A 27500-nucleotide genomic window follows, 5' to 3' on the forward strand; every position below is an offset into this window, starting at 1 on the left:
TGCATCTCCCCTGTACCTCCTCAAGCCATCTGTATGTGAAGCAAGAAAGAGTTAAGGAACGGTCCATCTACACCTTTATTGGGAGGATGCTGCCGTGAGCTCCTCCCAGCTAATCACACAAACAGCAGTAAAGCAAGATAACTACACAGTTAGGGGGGACTGCATGTTAGGTTTTTGAGGAATTATTGAAACTGACCTCAGTGACCCATAATCAGAGCTGTGGCTAATGACTGCATGCCTAATTATGATGAAGCAAGCACCATGGCTCGTAGGGGCCCCACAACACACTTTTCTTAGCTCATTGAATTAAAGTATAAACTTCTGCCATGTGTGAGTGGTAAAGGCTTGTTAATTTTGTTGCTTTTCAAATTCACGTCTGACAACAAGACGAAGTAACATTGGGGCATCAGACGCTTTGGAAAGTAGCCACCAACCGCAGAGAAAGAGAGAAAGAGGGAAAAGGCAGTATGAGGTGTGGAGAAAACAGCAGCAGGTACAAGGAGCTCAAATGAGATTAATGGCGCCTAAATAGAGCACGTAAAGGAACAGTTACAAATCTAAGGAAAGAGAAAGAAAAGACTAGGAAAAAACACAGAAAGAGCTTGTAGATGAAATTCTCTTCCAGGAACAGCAGGTTAAGAGAAATTACACAGGGAGCAGTTAAGCTTGTAACACGGGGGAGAATAGAAAAGAAAATGCAGTTTTATGAAGTGTGTTTGCCTAATCCAGCTAGCACTTTTATTTTATTTCTCTATTTGCTTCTTTTATTGGTAAAGTAAGTTTCAAGTGCATGCACAGGTATGACCGAGAGAGCCAGGGTATAATAATTTGAAGCGTTTGCACCATCGCTAATGAAGGACGAGAGTTATAGCAAAGATATGAAAGGGGGAGCGATAATAAATATGTGATATGGCAATAGTGACACCAAAATAAGCCACCTATTTATAAAACCGACATGGAAGAAATACTAAAGGTTAACTTCTGAAATTGTAGCCGATGTTAAAAAGATTCTCGTTGTCGGCAGGATTCGAACCTGCGCAGGGGGACCCCAATGGATTTCTAGTCCATCGCCTTAACCACTCGGCCACAAAAGCTGACTGTAAGGCGTGTGCACATAATCTGTATGCAAGTTTTCAAGGTGTCCCACAGCAAATTCCTGATATTCTGCAATGCACTTTTTAAAAATATTTTTTTCAGCAGGCACATTCTCTCCTAAAAACAAAAATTGCATGCGTATATCTCTAGTTTGGAATACCATAGGCTTGCATGCATACTCTCATGGGTCACTCAAGTTTTTGAGACCCTATTGCACTCTGTTTTCGTGCTGCTTTTAGTATATGGCCCATATTACAGAAGTCTACCATCTTTGAGTATTTGAGGCTCCTTTGTAAGTGCTTTATATTTTTTCCTTGAAGAGCTATATAATAAAGGGGTCCGGGAAAGATTGCATTTATGGAAGATAAAAGAAGGCCCACTTGTCTCACCAAATGCTGTAGAGAAACCTGATGTTTTACTCATGTTATCCTTAGTTCGTTTTTGTTAGACCTTGCATTCTTAAGGTGGTCCCAACCCCACCTTATTGCTTTTCACCTCTGCATTTTGCTGTATCTTTTTGTTGGCCTTAGGACTCTGATCACTTTATCGCTACTAATCAGTGCTGAAGTGCAAGTGCTTCTTCCCTAATCATGTGTATAATTGGAGTATACCTGACTGACAGATTTAATTTACTTGAAAGCCCCTTGTAAAGTGGTATACCATATACCCAGGGACTGATTGTGCCGCCCAAAGAAATAGCATTTCAAACCTGTCTCAAGCCTGCTACTGCAGTGCCTGTGCTGCAGTGTACTGCCACTTCGACTTGGCATTTAAAACTACTTGCCAAGCCTTAAACTCCAATTTTATTACATATCAGTAACCCCTAAGGTAGACCCTAGGTAGTCCTAGGGGCATCATGCTATGTAAGTAAAAGGTAAGACATGTACTGTGGTAGTTTGTATGTCCTAGTAGTATCAAACAGTCTATTACATTTTTCACTACTGTGAGGTCTGCCCCTCTCATAGGTTAGCATTAGGTATTCCCTTATACTTTTTGGGGGGTAATTCCATATCGAGAGGAGAAGCTTTATTTATTTATTGATAAATCCTATCTACTGGTGAGGTTGGATTTAATCTTACTATTGTATAAATGCCATTTTAGAGAGTGAGCATTTCTCTGTACTTACTGCTCTATTTGCATGAAAACCTGTCTTCAATTGACGTCTGGATTGCGCTGCGAGACAGCTACATATGTGCATTCCCTGTAGACAGCCACAACACAGGTCACTCAACTGCAACTGCATTCATCTGCATTCTGATTGGCCTGGGGGAGAGCTCCGCTCCCCTTACCGCAAATATGTTCAAGAACGATAATTTATGTCAGTAAGTACAGTATACCTACATCTTATAATCATGTGTGTTTAAATAATTTGTCGTTAGATTGTTTAAATATTGAAAAGGATCTGTTTTTAATAGACATTTTACAAAAACAACTGGTACATTTGGGAATTCTGTAAAGGAAAAACCCAACTGCCGTGACATTGCCAACCACAATGCCGTGACTCAGATTCGAACCGAGGTTGCTGCGGCCACAACGCAGAGTACTAACCACAATACGATCACGGCGAGCTACTTGGGCTCAATAATGTACAGTGACATGAAGAAATTATAATTCAGAACACTCAGGGCTACTCCTGTGATAGGCTGAATGTGTTCATTGCTTCCTCATTCCTTATACAAAGGCATTATCTCCTCAGTGGTTGATAGGCTGAAACCGTTTCCTGGCCGCCTGCTTGTGAACTGGCAGGAGTCAAAGATCACACATACACTGGTGGGCCTGTGATGGGACACCAATGCAGAGAAACACACCTGGCGCAGATATTCTATTCTGTTTATTAGACCTGCATCTCTCCTGTACCTCCTCAAGCCATCTGTATGTGAAGCAAGAAAGAGTTAAGGAACGGTCCATCTACACTTTTATTGGGAGGATGCTGCCGTGAGCTCCTCCCAGCTAATCACACAAACAGCAGTAAAGCAAGATAACTACACAGTTAGGGGGGACTGCATGGTTAGGTTTTTGAGGAATTATTGAAACTGACCTCAGTGACCCATAATCAGAGCTGTGGCTAATGACTGCATGCCTAATTATGATGAAGCAAGCACCATGGCTCGTAGGGGCCCCACAACACACTTTTCTTAGCTCATTGAATTAAAGTATAAACTTCTGCCATGTGTGAGTGGTAAAGGCTTGTTAATTTTGTTGCTTTTCAAATTCACGTCTGACAACAAGACGAAGGAACATTGGGGCATCAGACGCTTTGGAAAGTAGCCACCAACCGCAGAGAAAGAGAGAAAGAGGGAAAAGGCAGTATGAGGTGTGGAGAAAACAGCAGCAGGTACAAGGAGCTCAAATGAGATTAATGTCGCCTAAATAGAGCACGTAAAGGAACAGTTACAAATCTAAGAAAAGGGAAAGAAAAGACTAGGAAAAAACACAGAAAGAGCTTGTAGATGAAATTCTCTTCCAGGAACAGCAGGTTAAGAGAAATTACTCAGGGAGCAGTTCAGCTTGTAACACGGGGGAGAATAGAAAAGAAAATGCAGTTTTATGAAGTGTGTTTGCCTAATCCAGCTAGCACTTTTATTTTATTTCTCTATTTGCTTCTTTTATTGGTAAAGCAAGTTTCAAGTGCATGCACAGGTGTCAGGATCTATACAGCTTATCTTGCTCGCCAAGGTCTTGCACGGGAACAGAGATGCTAGAACCCAAATCCCTCTGAGCAATGTCGGCGGGTCAAGTCACTGAACCCTTCCTTCATTACCCTCAGGGAAGGGGGTGTGGATAAAATAACAAACAGAGAAGAGACTGGTCCTGCGCTGGTTCCCCTCTGACTCTGCCTTCAGATAGTTGAGTAGATTGGAGGAACCTAAAAACAATAACACAACATTACATTGCTACCATTGGTCTATCATTATCTTCTATAGTAGGTACGCCTTATCTCTGCTCACCCACCTTTGTGCCACTGGACCTTGCCACTCTTCTTATGGAAAGAGTTAGACTTCTGCTCAGCTATCAGTTGTCATTCGCTGTTATATGATCCCTCTTGTTAACATGGGTTCTGATTTATAAAGGGTCTTTCTTTCTCTGCCTTCTTGTTAACATGGGTTCTGATTTATAAAAGGGTCTTTTTTTCTCTTTTCTCTTAGGTTCTCTGAAATCCTCAAAATGCCCTCGCTGTCAAGGTAAGTCTTTAAACCTTTTCATTTGCTTTCTTGTCTGTTGTAGAGCGTTTGTTTTAATAGTTCATAAGCTTATGGAATTCACAGTTGAGAAATGAATTATCTTTGAAAATATATATATATATATTTATCTAGTACTTAGCTTGCTTCTTCTGTATTAGCGCTGGGGCTTCTCACTCGATTTTTGTTGTCCTCCAGTTATTCTTCTGATGACTGGAACGTGTAGGTGCTTTTCCGCTACTTAGCGGCAATCAGCGGCTTTACTATCTGTCAGCCGCGACAGGCGGCAACTCCTCGGACGCACCGCGGCTCTTCTTTGTGAATGCGGTTTTCTTTTCTGTCAGCCGTGACAGATGAGGTGCTCTTCAGCTGCTTAGCGGCAATCAGCGTCTTAACTATCTGTCAGCCGCGACAGGCGGCAACTCCTCAGTCGCACCGCGGCTGTTCTTTAAGAATGCGGCTTTCTTTTCTGTCAGCCGTGACGGATGATTGTCTCTCAGCTGAGCATTGTCTGCTCACTAAACTTCTCTCCGTTAACTCTCTCAAGTTCATTAAGACTCGCGCTTGGCTTTCTGCGCCGAGTCTGGTAGCAAGGAATTTACTCTGACTAAAATACTAATACATGTACTTAATCTGAAAAAACACTAGGATTTGAATCTCCGTCTCCTTAGGAAAAAAAGGCGAACCTCCTCAAACTCGAGTCTTTAGTGAAGTGCGAGGTCTTCATGACGCTCACGCTTCACATTAGGATTCTCAGCAGCTGGGGTTTGAAAGACTAGAACGTCTACTTTCTTCCAGCCTGGCAGCAATGGCGGCCATCTTATATCTCCAGGCACGCACTTTGTTCTTCCATGTGTTTGCAGTCCCACTTGATTTACTTAACAGTGCAATTGGATGGGTGATGACAGGGCTCACAGATTGAGTCCTGACAGTACCCCCCAACAAGGTAGATCCTTCCTTACTTGGCTTAGCAGGGAACCATTGATGAAAGGATTTTACTAATCTTGGTGCATGAACGTCCTCCTCCCGCTCCCAAGACCGTTCCTCTGGGCCATAACCTTTCCAGTCTATTAAATAATACAGTCTGCCTTTTGACCACTTGGAATCCAAAATTTCTTTTACTTCAAACTCTGTTCCAGTTTCCAACTGGATTGGCTTTGGCGGTAGTTGGCTCCTCAGACTCATAGATGCCTTCTTCAACAGTGAAACATGGAAGACTGGATGAATTTTCAACTTGGATGGCAGTTCCAAACGATAAGTGACTTGATTAATTTGATCCTCGATAGGGTAAGGACCAATGAATCGAGGTTGAAACTTCCTGTTTCGTTTGAGTCTCAAATTTTTGGTACTTAACCAAACCTGGTCACCTTTAACCAGGAGAGGTCCAGCTTTTCTCTTCCGATCAGCATATTCCTTGTATTTTGTTTCTGCTGATCGAAGATTGTTCATGGCTTCTTGTTGGATTCGAAATAAATGTGACATGACTTCTTTCACTGCTGGGACTGCTATTTCCATTTGGCGAATGGTTGCGTTCGGATGTCTGCCATAATTCACGAAGAAAGGAGAAAACCCAGTTGAGGCATTCTTTGCATTATTATGGGCAAATTCGGCTGTCCACAAATATTCCGACCAATTCCCTTCTTCTTTTAAAAGGAAGAGTCGTAAGTATTGTTCCAATTCTTGGTTTACCCTCTCTGTCTGCCCATCTGTCTCGGGGTGATAGCTAGGGGAGAACCTAACCTCTGTTCCCAACCCATCCATAAAGGCTTTCCAAAAACGGGACAAAAATTGGGAACCCCTGTCCGAAATCACTATCTTAGGAATTCCATGGATCTTAACAATCTGGGCGCTAAAGTGAGCTGCTAACTGACTGGCTGTAGGTACCCCCTTTAGAGCTGTGAAATGGGCCATTTTTGAGAAGGCATCCACTACCACTAGGACGGTGTTGAATCCCTGACTTACTGGCAGATCTGTTATAAGGTCTAATGTAACTGTGTGCCATGGATGGGGGGGTGTGGGTAAGGGTTGCAGTAACCCTTTTGGAGCCTGCCGTTCCGACTTCCCCTGCGCGCAAATCTCACAAGACTTTACATACATCTCAATATCTGACGTCATTTTAGGCCACCAATAATGTCTCTTGACCAATTCCTCTGTCTTCGCTTCTCCCTTGTGGCCGGCCAGTTTGTCGTCATGACATTCTTGCATTACTTGTTGACGCAACTCGATTGTTGGTAAGTACAAGGCATTCTTGTAGTAAGGCAATTGTTGAATTATTCTTCTGTTGATGTCTTCTTCTACCCACTTCTGCATGGCCTCTTCGCTCATGACATCTGCAATTGACTCTTGTAGTTGAATGGTGGTTATGGTTCCGATAATTTTATCACTGGGAATAATGGACTGAATGTCTTTGGAGGTTCTCTGGAGCTCAGTACCAATTCTGGATAATGCGTCTGCTTTCCCATTTTGGCTTCCAGGGCGAAAGGTGATTATGAAATCGTAATCTGCAAAGTACAGCGACCACCTCAGCTGTCTTGGAGTGAGTGTTCTGGCCGTTTTCAAAAATTTTAAATTACGATGATCCGTAAACACCGTTACTTGATGTCGGGCCCCCATCAAATAATGTCGCCACTCCTTAAAGGCGTCCTTGATAGCCAACAACTCTTTCTCCGTGATAGTATAATTCACTTCAGCTGGAGATAATTTCCTGGATCTGTAGGCAACTGGATGCAATTGACCCGTAGTTTTATGCCGTTGTGACAGCACTCCTCCCACTGCCTGATCTGACGCATCAGTTTCTACATAAAAGGGTTCTGATGGATCCGCATGCAATAACACTGGCGCTGTGGTGAAGTTTTTCTTCAACAATTGAAAGGCCTCTTCTGCTTCTTCTGACCACTCAAACTTGGTTCCTTTCTTCAGTAATTTGTTAAGAGGAAGGATCTTTTTGGAGAACTTACTTATAAATCTCCGATAAAAGTTTGCGAATCCTATGAAGCCTTGAACTTCCTTCACACTTTTCGGAGATTTCCAGTTTGTCACTGCTTCCACCTTGCGTTGGTCCATCACGATTCTGGAGGGTGACAGTACGAAGCCCAAGAACTCCACCTTGGTTACATCAAAGGCGCATTTTTCTAACTTCACGAATAATTTATTTTCCTGTAATTTCTGTAACACTCCTCTCACTTGTTCGTGATGTCTTGCCACATCGGAAGAATAGATTAAAATATCATCTATGTACACAATTGCACACTGATCGATAAAGTCTTTCAAAACGTCGTTGATGAAGTGCTGGAATGCAGCCGGGGCATTGCACAATCCATAGGGCATCACTTGATATTCAAAAAGCCCAAATCTTGTCCGAAATGCTGTCTTCCACTCGTCTCCTTCTCGCATCCGAACTAGATGATAAGCCCCTCTTAGATCGAGCTTTGTATAGATTTGAGCCCCTTTAACTTGGTCTAGAAGCACTGAGATTAATGGTAGAGGGTACCTGTTCTTCTTGGTTATTTTATTTATGGCTCTGTAGTCGATGCACGTCCGCAGTTCTCCCTCCTTCTTAGGCACGAAAAACAGAGGCGACGAGACTGGCGATTGGGACGGTCGGATGAAACCATTGGCAAGATACTTATCCAAGTACTCCTTCAAATGTTGGTGTTCCTTCTCGGTCAAGGCATAAACCCGGCTGCATGGCAAATTTGACCCTGGCTCTAATTCTATCTTGCAGTCATAAACTCGATGTGGTGGTAGACGTTCTGCTTCCACTTCATTGAATACCTCTGCGAATTCCTTATATACTTCCGGAATTTCCTGAATGTCGATCGCACACAGGGAATGCTCAATGGTACACAAGGCCTGCGCAGGGGTGGTCTTCTTAACTTGATCCTTTGCATCGAAACAATTTTCACAACAATAGCTTGAGTCCATCACTATTGTTCTGGAGCTCCAATTAATTGTAGGATTGTGCTCTGTTAGCCAAGGGAGACCAAGAATTAATTGGAATTGCGGGGCATCTATCAAATTAAACTGAACTTTCTCCTGATGTCCTTCTCTGGTCGTCAGTTGGATAGTCTCGGTATGACTCACGATGGGCCCTGAAGAAAGATTTGTCCCATCTACAGCACGAACTGGTTCACTCTTGACCTTCCGAATTGCCTGAATTCCAACTCTCATGGCAAATTTTAAATCACACAAATTTCCCGTGGCACCTGAGTCAATCATCACGGATACTTCTGTCAAGGTTGTTAGGAAATAGGTCTAGTCTGTCTTCCATGACCATGCTCCATTATCACATGATTGCTATGTAGGGTATTTAAGTTCCTCCCCTTCCTTACTTCAGTGCTTGGTATCTTTAGGCTTTGGGTTCCAGGTTCTGGGTTGTGTTATCCACGTTGCAAGAAAGCTTTGGTTCACGGGCTCGTGTTCCAATTTATTCCCTTTTCGTATTTTTGGTCCTGTTTTTGCCTTGCCCTCCCCGTTTGCAGTTTGTTCCGTTTTTTCCCCCTTTAGTAAGAAATAGTTAGGAGATTTTCATCCCATCCTGCTCCCCTCCCTCTCTCCTTACCCCCTCCTTCCTTCATTGCTGTTGGTGAGCTGTGGTGTTTTCTTTGTGTGTGTTTCGAGGGAACCGGGGCTCCGGTCCCCTCGTATCCCGGCTCTTCAAACAGTCAGAGGTACTATTCCCCGAGAGACGCCAGTCGGCGTGTTAGCTGCGTGGATCCTTGCAGCGTCCTCTACTTCCGCATATTGAAAGGCTATCTGCCTCATTGTGTGCCGCTTGGGCGGTTTCTGTTGCGCTGAGAGCAGAGGAGCTGCAGATCCCGGAAGAGGGACTCGAGTGTTTGATGTGGCCCCCGCCTTGATTTTAATACGATATTCACATACTAAGGACAGCTTATTGGGGTTTTTTATGCCGAAGTACATGGCTTTTTCCCCCTGACAATCCCGTTTTTGGCAGACATTGTCCTCGAAGTATAATCCCTCATCCCTTATCAATATTTGGACTTTGGAGGCTTGTGTTAAAGGAATACTCATCCTACCTGTCGCCAAAAGACCTCCCGAGGATAATCCTGTACATCACACAAGTAAGGAGGGGTTGTGTTTGCTTGTATGGTGGAGTCTGACTATGGGAAGGAGGGGTACTCAGTGGAGTTGGACACCAAAGTAATTGTGATTACATTGTCTCACAGGTACAGAGGCGAGGAGGTGGTGGTCGAGTCTTTTTGTCCAGTCCAGCACAGGGGTGAAGCTTATTTGACGTCCTTGGTCTTTGAATTCCTGTCCCCTGCCCTGGGCTCGGATGTCCTCTCATGGTTGTCTAATTCGTGGCAGGCGTTTGAGTCGGGGCAGTGGATTTGGGCATACCTCGTTCCTGCAGTGTCCGGGCCGGTGGAATCCAACAGAATACCAAGCCCACGTTAAAATACACTGCCCGGACGAGGTATGGATGAAGAGGGTGGGGCCATGGGGGGAGCAGAGCGAACACCTACAATGCAGGACATAGTGGGGGCGGTGGCGGCCCTCCAGGCTCAGGTACAGGACTTACAACAGGAAAACCTGGGACTGGGGGCTGTGAAGGCCAGGGAACAGCAGAGAGATAGGACACAGGCTCCCATCATCCAACCAGCTACCTTTCAGTATGGAGGCGGGGTGGGTCAGAGAGGAGAGGGGGGAGCCCCTGTAGCAGTTACTGTTACTACACCTGTTCCTGTTCCATTGGCTGCCCCTGAGAGATTCATGGGAGACAGTAACAAATACGGGACCTTTATGACACAATGTCAACTGCACTTTATGTGCAGGCCGACCGCTTTTCCGGATGACACTGCTAAGGTGGCGTTTACAATATCGTATCTGGCTGGCACTGCGGCACAGTGGGCTATCCCTCTTGTGGAAAGCGATGCTCCGGTATTGCATGATTATCTAGCCTTTAAGGAATTAATGAGGGGGTTATTTGCTAAGCATGCTTTTATGCAGGCGAGTGATGCGGAGCTCCTCAAGTTGAGACAGGGCAGACAGGATTTGCTAACCTATGTGTCAACGTTTAATAGGTTAGTGTCAGAGACACATTGGCCCATCGACAAGAGAACATCCTTGTTTTATCAGGGGTTATGCGACGAATTAAAAGATGTAGTATCCCAGGTGGTTGATCCTCCAGAAGACTGCGCTGCCTTTATAGATCTGGTGGTGAAGTTAAACCACAGGTTGATGGAGAGGCGGGGTGATCGTAGTCGGTTTCAGGGACCCTGGAGGAGTTATACGAAACCAGAAATAAGACCCATTGGGGAGAGTAAACCTGCTCCCGAACCAATGGAGATAGGAGGGGTGAGAGGCCCATTAACAATGGAAGAGAAGAAACGGAGGAGGGAATTAAATCTATGTCTGTATTGCGGTCAAGGGGGGCACTTTGCCCGAGAGTGTTCTGTTAAACCCTCTGGACAGACTTTTTATAAAAAGGTGGCATGTGTACAGGTGGGTCCTAGTTGGGATATAACCAATGGAGTGGGGGGGACCTATCAGGTGCTGGGGGTGATTGATCAGGTGCCAAGACACTTCACTATTCCGGCTCAACTCTTGATGTCAGGGAATAGGCGTGTACCAGTGTCTGTTTTGTTGGACTCCGGGGCGACAGGGAATTTCATTGATATCGCATTGGCGAAAAAATTAGAAATCCCATGTCAATACAAGAGACAACCAGAACCAGTAAGAGCCATCGATGGGACTGAACTGACCTCAGGGTCCATTACACGCCAGACAGAACCTGTGACATTGTTGTGTGAGAATGGGCACTCAGAGTCAGTGGTTTTTGACCTTATAGACGCCCCCTCTTTTGGATTAGTGTTAGGAGTTCCTTGGCTTCAGGAACATAACCCCAAGATAGACTGGGTACAACGTTTAGTGACGCTGGATTCCAAACATTGCCTTTCACGTTGCTATAGGGAAGCTATCGAACGGATTCATCCCTTGTCCTGTGCTGGGGTGGAGGCGATAACAGTTCCCTCTCAGTATTCCGAATTTCGGGGTGTTTTTGATAAAGTTAAGGCACAGGGGCTCCCTCCTCATCGGTCTTTTGACTGTAAAATTGAATTGATACCTGGCGTTCCTTTGCCTTCTTGCCGCATTTATGCGCTCTCTGAACCAGAAGAGATACATCTGAAGGAGTACTTGGAGGAGATGTTGGGGATGGGGTTTATTCGTCCCTCTTGTTCGCCTGTGTCATCGGCAATCTTTTTTATTCCAAAAAAGGAAGGGACGTTGAGGGCCTGTGTGGACTACCGTGCTTTAAACAAGGCTACCGTGAAGAATAGGTACCCTCTTCCACTTATCCCCGTGTTGTTGGACCAGCTCCGCAAGGCAACCATCTTTACCAAACTGGACTTGCGGGGTGCTTACCATCTCATTCGAGTCAGACCCGGGGATGAATGGAAGACGGCGTTTAAAACCAAATTTGGCCTATTCGAGTATTGTGTGATGCCGTTTGGCCTGTGCAACGCGCCGGCGGCATTCCAATACTTCATTAACGAGGTGCTCCGGGAATATCTAGACAGAAGTGTCATCGTCTATTTGGACGACATCTTGATTTTCTCGGAGACGGAGGCAGAACATCATGATCATGTATCTCAGGTGTTACAAAAGTTACAGGATCATCACCTGTATGCCAAGCTGGAGAAATGCCAGTTCGGTACACAGAAGGTAGAATTCCTGGGGTTTGTTATCACAGCAGAGGGCATCCGAATGGACCCGAGAAAGATAGAGGCTATTATTACCTGGCCCATACCATCTACTGTGAAACAGATCCAGGCCCTTTTGGGATTCGCCAATTTCTATCGGCGCTTCATCTCCCACTTTTCTGATGTCGTCTCCCCTTTGACCCGATTGTTAAGGAAGGGGGTTCCCTTTGTCTGGTCCACTGAAGTCCAGGATGCCTTCCAGCTTTTGCTGCGATCTTTTACTTCAGCTCCTGTTTTGGTACATCCTGATACTGCCTTACCATTTTTTGTGGAAACGGATGCCTCATTGTGCGCAGTGGGAGGGGTTTTGTCCCAGAGGGATGTGGGAACGGGTCAGATGCACCCTATTGCCTTTTTTTCCAAGACCTTGTTGCCCGCGGAGCGGAATTACACGGTGGCTGAGAGGGAACTGCTGGCAGTGAAATTGTCCTTTGAGGAGTGGCGTCATTATCTCTGGGGTGCCCGACACACAGTTACAATCTATACAGATCATAAGAATCTTGAATTCTTTCGGTCTGCTCGGGCGTTAACACCTCGCCAGATGCGGTGGGTCTTGTTTTTCAACGAGTATGACTTTGTCATTACTTATCGACCCGCCGCACAGCAGATAAAGTCTGATGCCCTTTCAAGGATACATGTGGAAGGGAAGGAGGTGAAACGAGAGAAGGAAGACAGACCTATGATTAGTGAAGAGAAAATCGTAGGGGTGACACACACTGAGGATTTTCCCTCTCTTGTCAAAGGGCATTTACGACAATTGGATTTATCTCCTTGGAAGGCTTTACCCCTTGTGTCGATGCAGGATGGCTTGTTGTATCATGGGGACCGTTTGTTTATTCCTCCTGCCTTGAGAAAGATGGTTTTAGAGGGGTGTCATTCCTCCTCGCTGGTAGCACATCCTGGAATACATAAGACGAAGGAGATGTGTTTGCGATGGTTCTGGTGGGACTCGTTGAGTAAGGATATACAGAGTTATGTGACCGCTTGTCCCATTTGTGCCATTAGCAAACCTACACATGGCATGCCGTCGGGTCTGTTGCAACCCTTAGAGGTCCCTCCCACTCCTTGGCACACCATTAGTATGGATTTTGTTACGGATTTACCCCCTGTGTCAGAGCATACAGCCATCATGGTGGTAGTAGACCTGTTCACGAAGATGGCACACTTCATCCCCTTGCTTAAGATACCTACTGCAAGGGAGATGGCTTTGGTGTTTATGTCATCAATAGTTAGGATCCACGGGTTGCCATCTGCGATTGTTTCGGACAGGGGGGCTCAATTTGTGTCTCACTTTTGGACAGAACTGTGTTCAGTGTTGAAGATTGATATACGTTTGTCATCTGCGTACCACCCGCAATCAGATGGTCAGACTGAAAGGACGAACCAGACTATGGAGCAGTATTTGAGGTGTCTTGTGTCGTCCTTGTCTTGTGATTGGATGGTGGCTCTTCCTATTGCGGAGTTTGCATACAATAATAGTCTGCATTCCGCGCTGGGTATGACTCCTTTTTTTTGTGCATTAGGGTATCATCCTAGGGCTTTAGCCATCCAACCTAGTGGGCATGTGCCAGCCATAGACGATATATGTGGGTCCTTGGGTGGAATATGGGACAAAGCTCGTGAACAATTACAGGCGGCAAAAATCATTATGAAGACTCAGGCGGATAAACATAGAGTCCCTGCCCCATCCTATAAAGTAGGTGATCAGGTGTGGCTGTCTTCGCGTAACCTTAGATTGCAGGGGTCACGTAAATTGCAGCCGAGGTTTGTGGGGCCCTTTGCTATCACACAGGTGATAAATCCTGTGGCCATGAAGCTTGATTTGCCTGATGAGTACAAGGTCCATCCGGTCTTTCATACATCACTATTGAAACCCTATATACCAACAACACAGGTCTTACCACCACCCCCTCCCTTAATGATTGATGGAGAAGAGGAATTTGAGATTCGGGCTATAATGGACTCCAAGCGGAGGAGAGGCCGTCTCTTCTACCTGGTAGACTGGAAGGGTTATGCACCTGAGGATAGATCTTGGGAGCCTGCTAGCAGTGTGCATGCACCACGACTGGTTCGTTTGTTCCATAGGCAACACCCCTCTAAACCCCGTCCGGTAGGGAGGACCCTTGGGGGGAGATACTGTTAGGAAATAGGTCTAGTCTGTCTTCCATGACCATGCTCCATTATCACATGATTGATATGTAGGGTATTTAAGTTCCTCCCCTTCCTTACTTCAGTGCTTGGTATCTTTAGGCTTTGGGTTCCAGGTTCTGGGTTGTGTTATCCACGTTGCAAGAAAGCTTTGGTTCACGGGCTCGTGTTCCAATTTATTCCCTTTTCGTATTTTTGGTCCTGTTTTTGCCTTGCCCTCCCCGTTTGCAGTTTGTTCCGTTTTTTCCCCCTTTAGTTAGAAATAGTTAGGAGATTTTCATCCCATCCTGCTCCCCTCCCTCTCTCCTTACCCCCTCCTTCCTTCATTGCTGTTGGTGAGCTGTGGTGTTTTCTTTGTGTGTGTTTCGAGGGAACCGGGGCTCCGGTCCCCTCGTATCCCGGCTCTTCAAACAGTCAGAGGTACTATTCCCCGAGAGACGCCAGTCGGCGTGTTAGCTGCGTGGATCCTTGCAGCGTCCTCTACTTCTGCATATTGAAAGGCTATCTGCCTCATTGTGTGCCGCTTGGGCGGTTTCTGTCGCGCTGAGAGCAGAGGAGCTGCAGATCCCGGAAGAGGGACTCGAGTGTTTGATGTGGCCCCCGCCTTGATTTTAATACGATATTCACATACTAAGGACAGCTTATTGGGGTTTTTTATGCCGAAGTACATGGCTTTTTCCCCCTGACAATCCCGTTTTTGGCAGACATTGTCCTCGAAGTATAATCCCTCATCCCTTATCAATATTTGGACTTTGGAGGCTTGTGTTAAAGGAATACTCATCCTACCTGTCGCCAAAAGACCTCCCGAGGATAATCCTGTACATCACACAAGTAAGGAGGGGTTGTGTTTGCTTGTATGGTGGAGTCTGACTATGGGAAGGAGGGGTACTCAGTGGAGTTGGACACCAAAGTAATTGTGATTACATTGTCTCACAGGTACAGAGGCGAGGAGGTGGTGGTCGAGTCTTTTTGTCCAGTCCAGCACAGGGGTGAAGCTTATTTGACGTCCCTGGTCTTTGAATTCCTGTCCCCTGCCCTGGGCTCGGATGTCCTCTCATGGTTGTCTAATTCGTGGCAGGCGTTTGAGTCGGGGCAGTGGATTTGGGCATACCTCGTTCCTGCAGTGTCCGGGCCGGTGGAATCCAACAAAGGTAGTCTGTCTGAATTTCACTTCCATTGTCAAAATTAGATGCGGCTCCGCCGACTGTAGCGTGTTCGCGACTTGGTGTTCATGTGGAGTTATTTCCTGAGTCGCACTCACCTGTTCAACTCCTCCCGCAGGTGGTGCCATTAGTTTTCTTTCGGCTTGAATGGACCCTTTGGTTTCTTCGGACATTCTCGGACAAAATGATTTCCGGATCCACAATACATGCATTGGTGGTTCGTTCTTCTTCTTTCCTTCTCTTCTTTAGTTAAAGGGCCCCTTATAGTCCCAATTTGCATTGGTTCAATTCCTGTATGATTCTCAGAGGTTTTAGCGCCATCTGACCGAGCCCGGTCAAATCTCGGAGGGATTGTTTTAAAATCTTTCTTCTTTTCCCCACGCCGTTCTCCTTGACGAAAATCAATCTCTAACACTAAATCTATCAGTGCTGAGATTTCGGTAGGCCGGTTAGGGATTTGAGCTAAGGTGTCTTTTAATTCGTCTCTCAGCCCACGATAAAAAACTGCGGCCCTCTTGCTTTCTGGCCAATTGGTCTCCACAACCAGCTTATTGAATTGGGCCAGGTATGCAATCAAATCTCGATTTCCCTGTCGAAGGTCTAAAAGTTCGTTATCCACCACCTGAGAAATCCTTCGTCTGTCGAATATTCTTAAAAATTCTTGTTTAAAATCCTCGAAATTTCGTAGCAAAGGGTCATCTCTTGTGACTAGGGGCATGGACCATGAAGCTGCATCTCCGCTAAGATATGAGAGTATGAAGGCCACTCTAGATTGCGCGTCGGGGAAGATTGAAGGGCGGCACATGAAATGCAATGAGCATTGTGATAAAAATATCTGCGCTTTCTGAGGGTCCCCATTAAATCTCTCTGGAGCTGCTAATGGAATGACCGGGGAAAGAGAATGTATAACCTGAGTGGTGGACCTATTAGCTGTCTCTAAGACTGGGTTCATGGCTTCTCTCTCTAAACTACTCGGTTGGCGTAGTCTTAGCGCCAAATCAGCCGTTTCTTTCCTAGCACTGATCACTTCTTGCCTCAAACTTCGATTCTCCTCCCTCACCGCTCCCAATTCTTTCTGTATGGCATCTAATATCGTACCCAAGGATTGGACATCTATTCCTTCTGCCATCTCTGTTCAGGTGCTAAGGCTACTTGGGCACTTCACTCTGTCAGGATCTATACAGCTTATCTTGCTCGCCAAGGTCTTGCACGGGAACAGAGATGCTAGAACCCAAATCCCTCTGAGCAATGTCGGCGGGTCAAGTCACTGAACCCTTCCTTCATTACCCTCAGGGAAGGGGGTGTGGATAAAATAACAAACAGAGAAGAGAATGGTCCTGCGCTGGTTCCCCTCTGACTCTGCCTTCAGATAGTTGAGTAGATTGGAGGAACCTAAAAACAATAACACAACATTACATTGCTACCATTGGTCTATCATTATCTTCTATAGTAGGTACGCCTTATCTCTGCTCACCCACCTTTATGCCACTGGACCTTGCCACTCTTCTTATGGAAAGAGTTAGACTTCTGCTCAGCTATCAGTTGTCATTCGCTGTTATATGAGCCCTCTTGTTAACATGGGTTCTGATTTATAAAGGGTCTTTCTTTCTCTGCCTTCTTGTTAACATGGGTTCTGATTTATAAAAGGGTCTTTTTTTCTCTTTTCTCTTAGGTTCTCTGAAATCCTCAAAATGCCCTCGCTGTCAAGGTAAGTCTTTAAACCTTTTCATTTGCTTTCTTGTCTGTTGTAGAGCGTTTGTTTTAATAGTTCCTAAGCTTATGGAATTCACAGTTGAGAAATGAATTATCTTTGAAAATATATATATATATATTTATCTAGTACGTAGCTTGCTTCTTCTGTATTAGCACTGGGGCTTCTCACTCGATTTTTGTTGTCCTCCAGTTATTCTTCTGATGACTGGAACGTGTAGGTGCTTTTCCGCTACTTAGCGGCAATCAGCGGCTTTACTATCTGTCAGCCGCGACAGGCGGCAACTCCTCGGACGCACCGCGGCTCTTCTTTGTGAATGCGGTTTTCTTTTCTGTCAGCCGTGACAGATGAGGTGCTCTTCAGCTGCTTAGCGGCAATCAGCGTCTTAACTATCTGTCAGCCGCGACAGGCGGCAACTCCTCAGTCGCACCGCGGCTGTTCTTTAAGAATGCGGCTTTCTTTTCTGTCAGCCGTGACGGATGATTGTCTCTCAGCTGAGCATTGTCTGCTCACTAAACTTCTCTCCGTTAACTCTCTCAAGTTCATTAAGACTCGCGCTTGGCTTTCTGCGCCGAGTCTGGTAGCAAGGAATTTACTCTGACTAAAATACTAATACATGTACTTAATATGAAAAAACACTAGGATTTGAATCTCCGTCTCCTTAGGAAAAAAAGGCGAACCTCCTCAAACTCGAGTCTTTAGTGAAGTGCGAGGTCTTCATGACGCTCGCGCTTCACATTAGGATTCTCAGCAGCTGGGGTTTGAAAGACTAGAACGTCTACTGTCTTCCAGCCTGGCAGCAATGGCGGCCATCTTATATCTCCAGGCACGCACTTTGTTCTTCCATGTGTTTGCAGTCCCACTTGATTTACTTAACAGTGCAATTGGATGGGTGATGACAGGGCTCACAGATTGAGTCCTGACAACAGGTATGACCGAGAGAGCCAGGGTATATTAATTTGAAGCGTTTGCACCAGCGCTAATGAAGGACGAGAGTTATAGCAAAGATATGAAAGGGGGAGCGATAATAAATATGTGATATGGCAATAGTGACACCAAAATAAGCCACCTATTTATAAAACTGACATGGAAGAAATACTAAAGGGTAACTTCTGAATTTGTAGCCGATGTTAAAAAGATTCTCGTTGTCGGCAGGATTCGAACCTGCGCGGGGAGACCCCAATGGATTTCGAGTCCATCGCCTTAACGACTCGGCCACAACAACTGACTGTAAGGCGTGTGCACATAATCTGTATGCAAGTTTTCAAGGTGTCCCACAGCAAATTCCTGATATTCTGCAATGCACTTTTTAAAAATAATGTTTTTTTCAGCAGGCACATTCTCTCCTAAAAACAAAAATTGCATGCGTATATCTCTAGTTTGGAATACCATAGGCTTGCATGCATACTCTCATCGGTCACTCAAGTTTTTTGGACCCTATTGCACTCTGTTTTCGTGCTGCTTTCAGTATATGGCCCATATTACAGAAGTCTACCATCTTTGAGTATTTGAGGCTCCTTTGTAAGTGCTTTATATTTTTTCCTTGAAGAGCTAAATAATAAAGGGGTCCGGGAAAGATTGCATTTATGGAAGATAAAAGAAGGCACACTTGTCACACCAAATGCTGTAGAGAAACCTGATGTTTTACTCATGTTATCCTTAGTTCGTTTTTGTTAGACCTTGCATTCTTAAGGTGGTCCTAACCCCACCTTATTGCTTTTCACCTCCGCATTTTGCTGTATCTTTTTGATGGCCTTAGGACTCTGATCACTTTATCGCTACTAATCAGTGCTGAAGTGCACGTGCTTCTTCCCTAATCATGTGTATAATTGGAGTATACCTGACTGACAGATTTAATTTACTTGAAAGCCCCTTGTAAAGTGGTATACCATATACCCAGGGACTGATTGTGCCGCCCAAAGAAATAGCATTTCAAACCTGTCTCAAGCGTGTTACTGCAGTGCCTGTGCTGCAGTGTACTGCCACTTCGACTTGGCATTTAAAACTACTTGCCAAGCCTTAAACTCCAATTTTATTACATATCAGTAACCCCTAAGGTAGGCCCTAGGTAGTCCTAGGGGCATCATGCTATGTAAGTAAAAGGTAAGACATGTACTGTGGTAGTTTGTATGTCCTAGTAGTATCAAACAGTCTATTACATTTTTCACTACTGTGAGGTCTGCCCCTCTCATCGGTTAGCATTGGGTATTCCCTTATACTTTTTGGGGGGTAATTCCATATCAGAGAGGAGAAACTTTATTTATTTATTGATAATTCCTATCTACTGGTGAGGTTGGATTTAATCTTACTATTGTATAAATGCCATTTTTAGAGAGTGAGCATTTCTCTGCACTTACTGCTCTATTTGCATGAAAACCTGTCTTCAATTGACGTCTGGATTGGGCTGCGAGACAGCTACATATGTGCATTCCCTGTAGACAGCCACAACACAGGTCACTCAACTGCAACTGCATTCATCTGCATTCTGATTGGCCTGGGGGAGAGCTCCGCTCCCCTTACCGCAAATATGTTCAAGAACGATAATTTATGTCAGTAAGTACAGTATACCTACATCTTATAATCATGTGTGTTCAAATAATTTGTCGTTAGATCGTTTAAATATTGAAAAGGATCTGTTTTTAATAGACATTTTACAAAAACAACTGGTACATTTGGGAATTCTGTAAAGGAAAAACCAACTGCCGTGACATTGCCAACCACAATGCCATGACTCGGATTCGAACCGAGGTTGATGCGGCCACAACGCAGAGTACTAACCACTATACGATCACGGCGAGCTACTTGGGCTCAATAACGTACAGTGACATGAAGAAATTATAATTCGGAACACTCAGGGCTACTCCTGTGATAGGCTGAATGTGTTCATTGCTTCCTCATTCCTTATACAAAGGCTTTATCTCCTCAGTGGTTGATAGGCTGAAACCGTTTCCTGGCTGCCTGCTTGTGAACTGGCAGGAGTCAAAGATCACACATACACTGGTGGGCCTGTGATGGGACACCAATGCAGAGAAACACACCTGGCGCAGATATTCTATTCTGTTTATTAGACCTGCATCTCCCCTGTACCTCCTCAAGCCATCTGTATGTGAAGCAAGAAAGAGTTAAGGAACGGTCCATCTACACTTTTATTGGGAGGATGCTGCCGTGAGCTCCTCCCAGCTAATCACACAAACAGCAGTAAAGCAAGATAACTACACAGTTAGGGGGGACTGCATGGTTAGGTTTTTGAGGAATTATTGAAACTGACCTCAGTGACCCATAATCAGAGCTGTGGCTAATGACTGCATGCCTAATTATGATGAAGCAAGCACCATGGCTCGTAGGGGCCCCACAACACACTTTTCTTAGCTCATTGAATTAAAGTATAAACATCTGCCATGTGTGAGTGGTAAAGGCTTGTTAAGTTTGTTGCTTTTCAAATTCACGTCTGACAACAAGACGTAGGAACATTGGGGCATCAGACGCTTTGGAAAGTAGCCACCAACCGCAGAGAAAGAGAGAAAGAGGGAAAAGACAGTATGAGGTGTGGAGAAAACAGCAGCAGGTAAAAGGAGCTCAAATGAGATAATGGCGCCTAAATAGAGCACGTAAAGGAACAGTTACAAATGTAAGAAAAGGGAAAGAAAAGACTAGGAAAAAACACAGAAAGAGCTTATAGATGAAATTCTCTTCCAGGAACAGCAGGTTAAGAGAAATTACACAGGGAGCAGTTAAGCTTGTAACACAAGGAAGAATAGAAAAGAAAATGCAGTTTTATGAAGTGTGTTTGCCTAATCCAGCTAGCACTTTTATTTTATTTCTCTATTTGCTTCTTTTATTGGTAAAGTAAGTTTCAAGTGCATGCACAGGTATGACCGAGAGAGCCAGGGTATAATAATTTGAAGCGTTTGCACCAGCGCTAATGAAGGACGAGAGTTATAGCAAAGATATGAAACGGGGAGCGATAATAAATATGTGATATGGCAATAGTGACACCAAAATAAGCCACCTATTTATAAAACTGACATGGAAGAAATACTAAAGGTTAACTTCTGAAATTGTAGCCGATGTTAAAAAGATTCTCGTTGTCGGCAGGATTCGAACCTGCGCGGGGAGACCCCAATGGATTTCTAGTCCATGGCCTTAACCACTCGGCCACAACAACTGACTGTAAGGTATGTGCACATAATCTGTATGCAAGTTTTCAAGGTGTCCCACAGCAAATTCCTGATATTCTACAATGCACTTTTTAAAAATAATGTTTTTTTCAGCAGGCACATTCTCTCCTAAAAACAAAAATTGCATGCGTATATCTCTAGTTTGGAATACCATAGGCTTGCATGCATACTCTCATGGGTCACTCAAGATTTGGGACCCTATTGCACTCTGTTTTCGTGCTGCTTTTAGTATATGGCCCATATTACAGAAGTCTACCATCTTTGAGTATTTGAGGCTCCTTTGTAAGTGCTTTATATTTTTTCCTTGAAGAGCTGTATAATAAAGGGGTCCGGGAAAGATTGCATTTATGGAAGATAAAAGAAGGCCCACTTGTCTCGCCAAATGCTGTAGAGAAACCTGATGTTTTACTCATGTTATCCTTAGTTCGTTTTTGTTAGACCTTGCATTCTTAAGGTGGTCCCAACCCCACCTTATTGCTTTTCACCTCCGCATTTTGCTGTATCTTTTTGTTGGCCTTAGGACTCTGATCACTTTATCGCTACTAATCAGTGCTGAAGTGCACGTGCTTCTTCCCTAATCATGTGTATAATTGGAGTATACCTGACTGACAGATTTATTTACTTGAAAGCCCCTTGTAAAGTGGTATACCATATACCCAGGGACTGATTGTGCCACCCAAAGAAATAGCATTTCAAACCTGTCTCAAGTCTGCTACTGCAGTGCCTGTGCTGCAGTGTACTGCCACTTCGACTTGGCATTTAAAACTACTTGCCAAGCCTTAAACTCCAATTTTATTACATATCAGTAACCCCTAAGGTAGGCCCAAAGTAGTCCTAGGGGCATCATGCTATGTAAGTAAAAGGTAAGACATGTACTGTGGTAGTTTGTATGTCCTAGTAGTATCAAACAGTCTATTACATTTTTCACTACTGTGAGGTCTGCCCCTCTCATAGGTTAGCATTGGGTATTCCCTTATACTTTTTGGAGGGTAATTCCATATCAGAGAGGAGAAGCTTTATTTATTCATTGATAAATCCTATCTACTGGTGAGGTTGGATTTAATCTTACTATTGTATAAATGCCATTTTTAGAGAGTGAGCATTTCTCTGCACTTACTGCTCTATTTGCATGAAAACCTGTCTTCAATTGACGTCTGGATTGGGCTGCGAGACAGCTACATATGTGCATTCCCTGTAGACAGCCACAACACAGGTCACTCAACTGCAACTGCATTCATCTGCATTCTGATTGGCCTGGGGGAGAGCTCCGCTCCCCTTACCACAAATATGTTCAAGAATGATAATTTATGTCAGTAAGTACAGTATACCTACATCTTATAATCATGTGTGTTTAAATAATTTGCCGTTAGATCGTTTAAATATTGAAAAGGATCTGTTTTTAATAGACATTTTACAAAAACAACTAGTACATTTGGGAATTTTGTAAAGGAAAAACCCAACTGACGTGACATTGCCAACCACAATGCCGTGACTGGGCTTCAAACCAAGGTTGCTGCGGCCACAACGCAGAGTACTAACCACTATACGATCACGGCGAGCTACTTGGGCTCAATAACATACAGTGACATGAAGAAATTATAATTCGGAACACTCAGGGCTACTCCTGTGATAGGCTGAATGTGTTCATTGCTTCCTCATTCCTTATACAAAGGCTTTATCTCCTCAGTGGTTGATAGGCTGAAACCGTTTCCTGGCCGCCTGCTTGTGAACTGGCAGGAGTCAAAGATCACACATACACTGGTGGGCCTGTGATGGGACACCAATGCAGAGAAACACACCTGGCGCAGATATTCTATTCTGTTTATTAGACCTGCATCTCCCCTGTACCTCCTCAAGCCATCTGTATGTGAAGCAAGAAAGAGTTAAGGAACGGTCCATCTACACTTTTATTGGGAGGATGCTGCCGTGAGCTCCTCCCAGCTAATCACACAAACAGCAGTAAAGCAAGATAACTACACAGTTAGGGGGGACTGCATGGTTAGGTTTTTGAGGAATTATTGAAACTGACCTCAGTGACCCATAATCAGAGCTGTGGCTAATGACTGCATGCCTAATTATGATGAAGCAAGCACCCTGGCTCGTAGGGGCCCCACAACACACTTTTCTTAGCTCATTGAATTAAAGTATAAACTTCTGCCATGTGTGAGTGGTAAAGGCTTGTTAAGTTTGTTGCTTTTCAAATTCACGTCTGACCACAAGACGAAGGAACATTGGGGCATCAGACGCTTTAGAAAGTAGCCACCAACCGCAGAGAAAGAGAGAAAGAGGGAAAAGACAGTATGAGGTGTGGAGAAAACAGCAGCAGGTACAAGGAGCTCAAATGAGATTAATGGCGCCTAAATAGAGCACGTAAAGGAACAGTTACAAATGTAAGAAAAGGGAAAGAAAAGACTAGGAAAAAACACAGAAAGAGCTTGTAGATGAAATTCTCTTCCAGGAACAGCAGGTTAAGAGAAATTACACAGGGAGCAGTTAAGCTTGTAACACGGGGGAGAATAGAAAAGAAAATGCAGTTTTATGAAGTGTGTTTGCCTAATCCAGCTAGCACTTTTATTTTATTTCTCTATTTGCTTCTTTTATTGGTAAAGTAAGTTTCAAGTGCATGCACAGGTATGACCGAGAGAGCCAGGGTATAATAATTTGAAGCGTTTGCACCAGCGCTAATGAAGGACAAGAGTTATAGCAAAGATATGAAAGGGGGAGCGATAATAAATATGTGATATGGCAATAGTGACACCAAAATAAGCCACCTATTTATAAAACTGACATGGAAGAAATACTAAAGGTTAACTTCTGAAATTGTAGCCGATGTTAAAAAGATTCTCGTTGTCAGCAGGATTCGAACCTGCGCGGGGAGACCCCAATGGATTTCTAGTCCATCGCCTTAACCACTCGGCCACAACAACTGACTGTGAGGCGTGTGCACATAATCTGTATGCAAGTTTTCAAGGTGTCCCACAACAAATTCCTGATGTTCTGCAATGCACTTTTTAAAAATAATGTTTTTTTCAGCAGGCACATTCTCTCCTAAAAACAAAAATTGCATGCGTATATCTCTAGTTTGGAATACCATAGGCTTGCATGCATACTCTCATGGGTCACTCAAGTTTTTTGGACCCTATTGCACTCTGTTTTCGTGCTGCTTTTAGTATATGGCCCATATTACAGAAGTCTACCATCTTTGAGTATTTGAGGCTCCTTTGTAAGTGCTTTATATTTTTTCCTTGAAGAGCTATATAATAAAGGGGTCCGGGAAAGATTGCATTTATGGAAGATAAAAGAAGGCCCACTTGTCTCACCAAATGCTGTAGAGAAACCTGATGTTTTACTCATGTTATCCCTAGTTCGTTTTTGTTAGACCTTGCATTCTTAAGGTGGTCCCAACCCCACCTTATTGCTTTTCATCTCCGCATTTTGCTGTATCTTTTTGTTGGCCTTAGGACTCTTATCACTTTATCGCTACTAATCAGTGCTGAAGTGCACGTGCTTCTTCCCTAATCATGTGTATAATTGGAGTATACCTGACTGACAGATTTAATTTACTTGAAAGCCCCTTGTAAAGTCGTATACCATATACCCAGGGACTGATTGTGCCGCCCAAAGAAATAGCATTTCAAACCTGTCTCAAGCCTGCTACTGCAGTGCCTGTGCTGCAGTGTACTGCCACTTCGACTTGGCATTTAAAACTACTTGCCAAGCCTTAAACTCCAATTTTATTACATATCAGTAACCCCTAGGGTAGGCCCTAAGTAGTCCTAGGGGCATCATGCTATGCAAGTAAAAGGTAAGACATGTACTGTGGTAGTTTGTATGTCCTAGTAGTATCAAACAGTCTATTACATTTTTCACTACTGTGAGGTCTGCCCCTCTCATAGGTTAGCATTGGGTATTCCCTTATACTTTTTGGGGGGTAATTCCATATCAGAGAGGAGAAGCTTTATTTATTTATTGATAAATCCTATCTACTGGTGAGGTTGGATTTAATCTTACTATTGTATAAATGCCATTTTTAGAGAGTGAGCATTTCTCTGCACTTACTGCTCTATTTGCATGAAAACCTGTCTTCAATTGACGTCTGGATTGCGCTGCGAGACAGCTACATATGTGCATTCCCTGTAGACAGCCACAACACAGGTCACTCAACTGCAACTGCATTCATCTGCATTCTGATTGGCCTGGGGGAGAGCTCCGCTCCCCTTACCGCAAATATGTTCAAGAACAATAATTTATGTCAGTAAGTACAGTATACCTACATCTTATAATCATGTGTGTTTAAATAATTTGTCATTAGATCGTTTAAATATTGAAAAGGATCTGTTTTTAATAGACATTTTACAAAAACAACTGGTACATTTGGGAATTCTGTAAAGGAAAAACACAACTGCCGTGACATTTCCAACCACAATGCTGTGACTCGGATTCGAACCGAGGTTGCTGCGGCCACAGCGCAGAGTACTAACCACCATACGATCACGGCGAGCTACTTGGGCTCAATAACGTACAGTGACATGAAGAAATTATAATTCGGAACACTCAGGGCTACTCCTGTGATAGGCTGAATGTGTTCATTGCTTCCTCATTCCTTATACAAAGGCTTTATCTCCTCAGTGGTTGATAGGCTGAAACCGTTTCCTGGCCGCCTGCTTGTGAACTGGCAGGAGTCAAAGATCACACATACACTGGTGGGCCCTTGATGGGACACCAATGCAGACAAACACACCTGGCGCAGAAATTCTATTCTGTTTATTAGACCTGCATCTCCCCTGTACCTCCTCAAGCCATCTGTATGTGAAGCAAGAAAGAGTTAAGTAACGGTCCATCTACACTTTTATTGGGAGGATGCTGCCGTGAGCTCCTCCCAGCTAATCACACAAACAGCAGTAAAGCAAGACAACTACACAGTTAGGGGGGACTGCATGGTTAGGTTTTTGAGGAATTATTGAAACTGACCTCAGTGACCCATAATCAGAGCTGTGGCTAATGACTGCATGCCTAATTATGATGAAGCAAGCACCATGGCTCGTAGGGGCCCCACAACACACTTTTCTTAGCTCATTGAATTAAAGTATAAACTTCTGCCATGTGTGAGTGGTAAAGGCTTGTTAATTTTGTTGCTTTTCAAATTCACGTCTGACAACAAGACGAAGGAACATTGTGGCATCAGACGCTTTGGAAAGTAGCCACCAACCGCAGAGAAAGAGAGAAAGAGGGAAAAGACAGTATGAGGTGTGGAGAAAACAGCAGCAGGTACAAGGAGCTCAAATGAGATTAATGGCGCCTAAATAGAGCACGTAAAGGAACAGTTACAAATCTAAGAAAAGGGAAAGAAAAGACTAGGAAAAAACACAGAAAGAGCTTGTAGATGAAATTATCTTCCAGGAACAGCAGGTTAAGAGAAATTACACAGGGAGCAGTTAAGCTTGTAACACGGGGGAGAATAGAAAAGAAAATGCAGTTTTATGAAGTGTGTTTGCCTAATCCAGCTAGCACTTTTATTTTATTTCTCTATTTGCTTCTTTTATTGGTAAAGCAAGTTTCAAGTGCATGCACAGGTATGACCGAGAGAGCCAGGGTATATTAATTTGAAGCGTTTGCACCAGCGCTAATAAAGGATGAGAGTTATAGCAAAGATATGAAAGGGGGAGCGATAATAAATATGTGATATGGCAATAGTGACACCAAAATAAGCCACCTATTTATAAAACTGACATGGAAGAAATACTAAAGGTTAACTTCTGAAATTGTAGCCGATGTTAAAAAGTTTCTCGTTGTCGGCAGGATTCGAACCTGCGCGGGGAGACCCCAATGGATTTCTAGTCCATCACCTTAACCACTCAGCCACAACAACTGACTGTAAGGCCTGTGCACATAATCTGTATGCAAGTTTTCAAGGTGTCCCACAGCAAATTCCTGATATTCTACAATGCACTTTTTAAAAATAATGTTTTTTTCAGCAGGCACATTCTCTCCTAAAAACAAAAATTGCATGCGTATATCTCTAGTTTGGAATACCATAGGCTTGCATGCATACTCTCATGGGTCACTCAAGTTTTTTGGACCCTATTGCACTCTGTTTTCGTGCTGCTTTTAGTATATGGCCCATATTACAGAAGTCTACCATCTTTGAGTATTTGAGGCTCCTTGGTAAGTGCTTTATATTTTTTCCTTGAAGAGCTATATAATAAAGGGGTCCGGGAAAGATTGCATTTATGGAAGATAAAAGAAGGCCCACTTGTCTCACCAAATGCTGTAGAGAAACCTGATGTTCTACTCATGTTATC

General features: G+C 44.0%; 4 non-coding genes across 4 annotated transcripts; all 4 read right to left on the reverse strand.

Annotated features, from left to right (window-relative positions):
• Nucleotides 1-18163: 18163 nt before the first annotated feature.
• TRNAS-CGA (transfer RNA serine (anticodon CGA)) lies at nucleotides 18164-18245 on the reverse strand. Its single transcript has one exon. It is a non-coding gene; the product is annotated as a tRNA-Ser (tRNA).
• A 2858-nt stretch (nucleotides 18246-21103) lies between these two features.
• TRNAS-AGA (transfer RNA serine (anticodon AGA)) lies at nucleotides 21104-21185 on the reverse strand. The gene has a single exon. It is a non-coding gene; the product is annotated as a tRNA-Ser (tRNA).
• A 2858-nt stretch (nucleotides 21186-24043) lies between these two features.
• Nucleotides 24044-24125, reverse strand: TRNAS-AGA (transfer RNA serine (anticodon AGA)). Its single transcript has one exon. It is a non-coding gene; the product is annotated as a tRNA-Ser (tRNA).
• Nucleotides 24126-26985: 2860 nt separating this feature from the next.
• On the reverse strand, nucleotides 26986-27067 carry TRNAS-AGA (transfer RNA serine (anticodon AGA)). Its single transcript has one exon. It is a non-coding gene; the product is annotated as a tRNA-Ser (tRNA).
• Between the last annotated feature and the right edge of the window lie 433 nt (nucleotides 27068-27500).

The sequence above is a fragment of the Lissotriton vulgaris genome, chromosome 1_1, assembly GCF_964263255.1.
Source record: "Lissotriton vulgaris chromosome 1_1, aLisVul1.2, whole genome shotgun sequence".
Taxonomy (NCBI): domain Eukaryota; kingdom Metazoa; phylum Chordata; class Amphibia; order Caudata; family Salamandridae; genus Lissotriton; species Lissotriton vulgaris.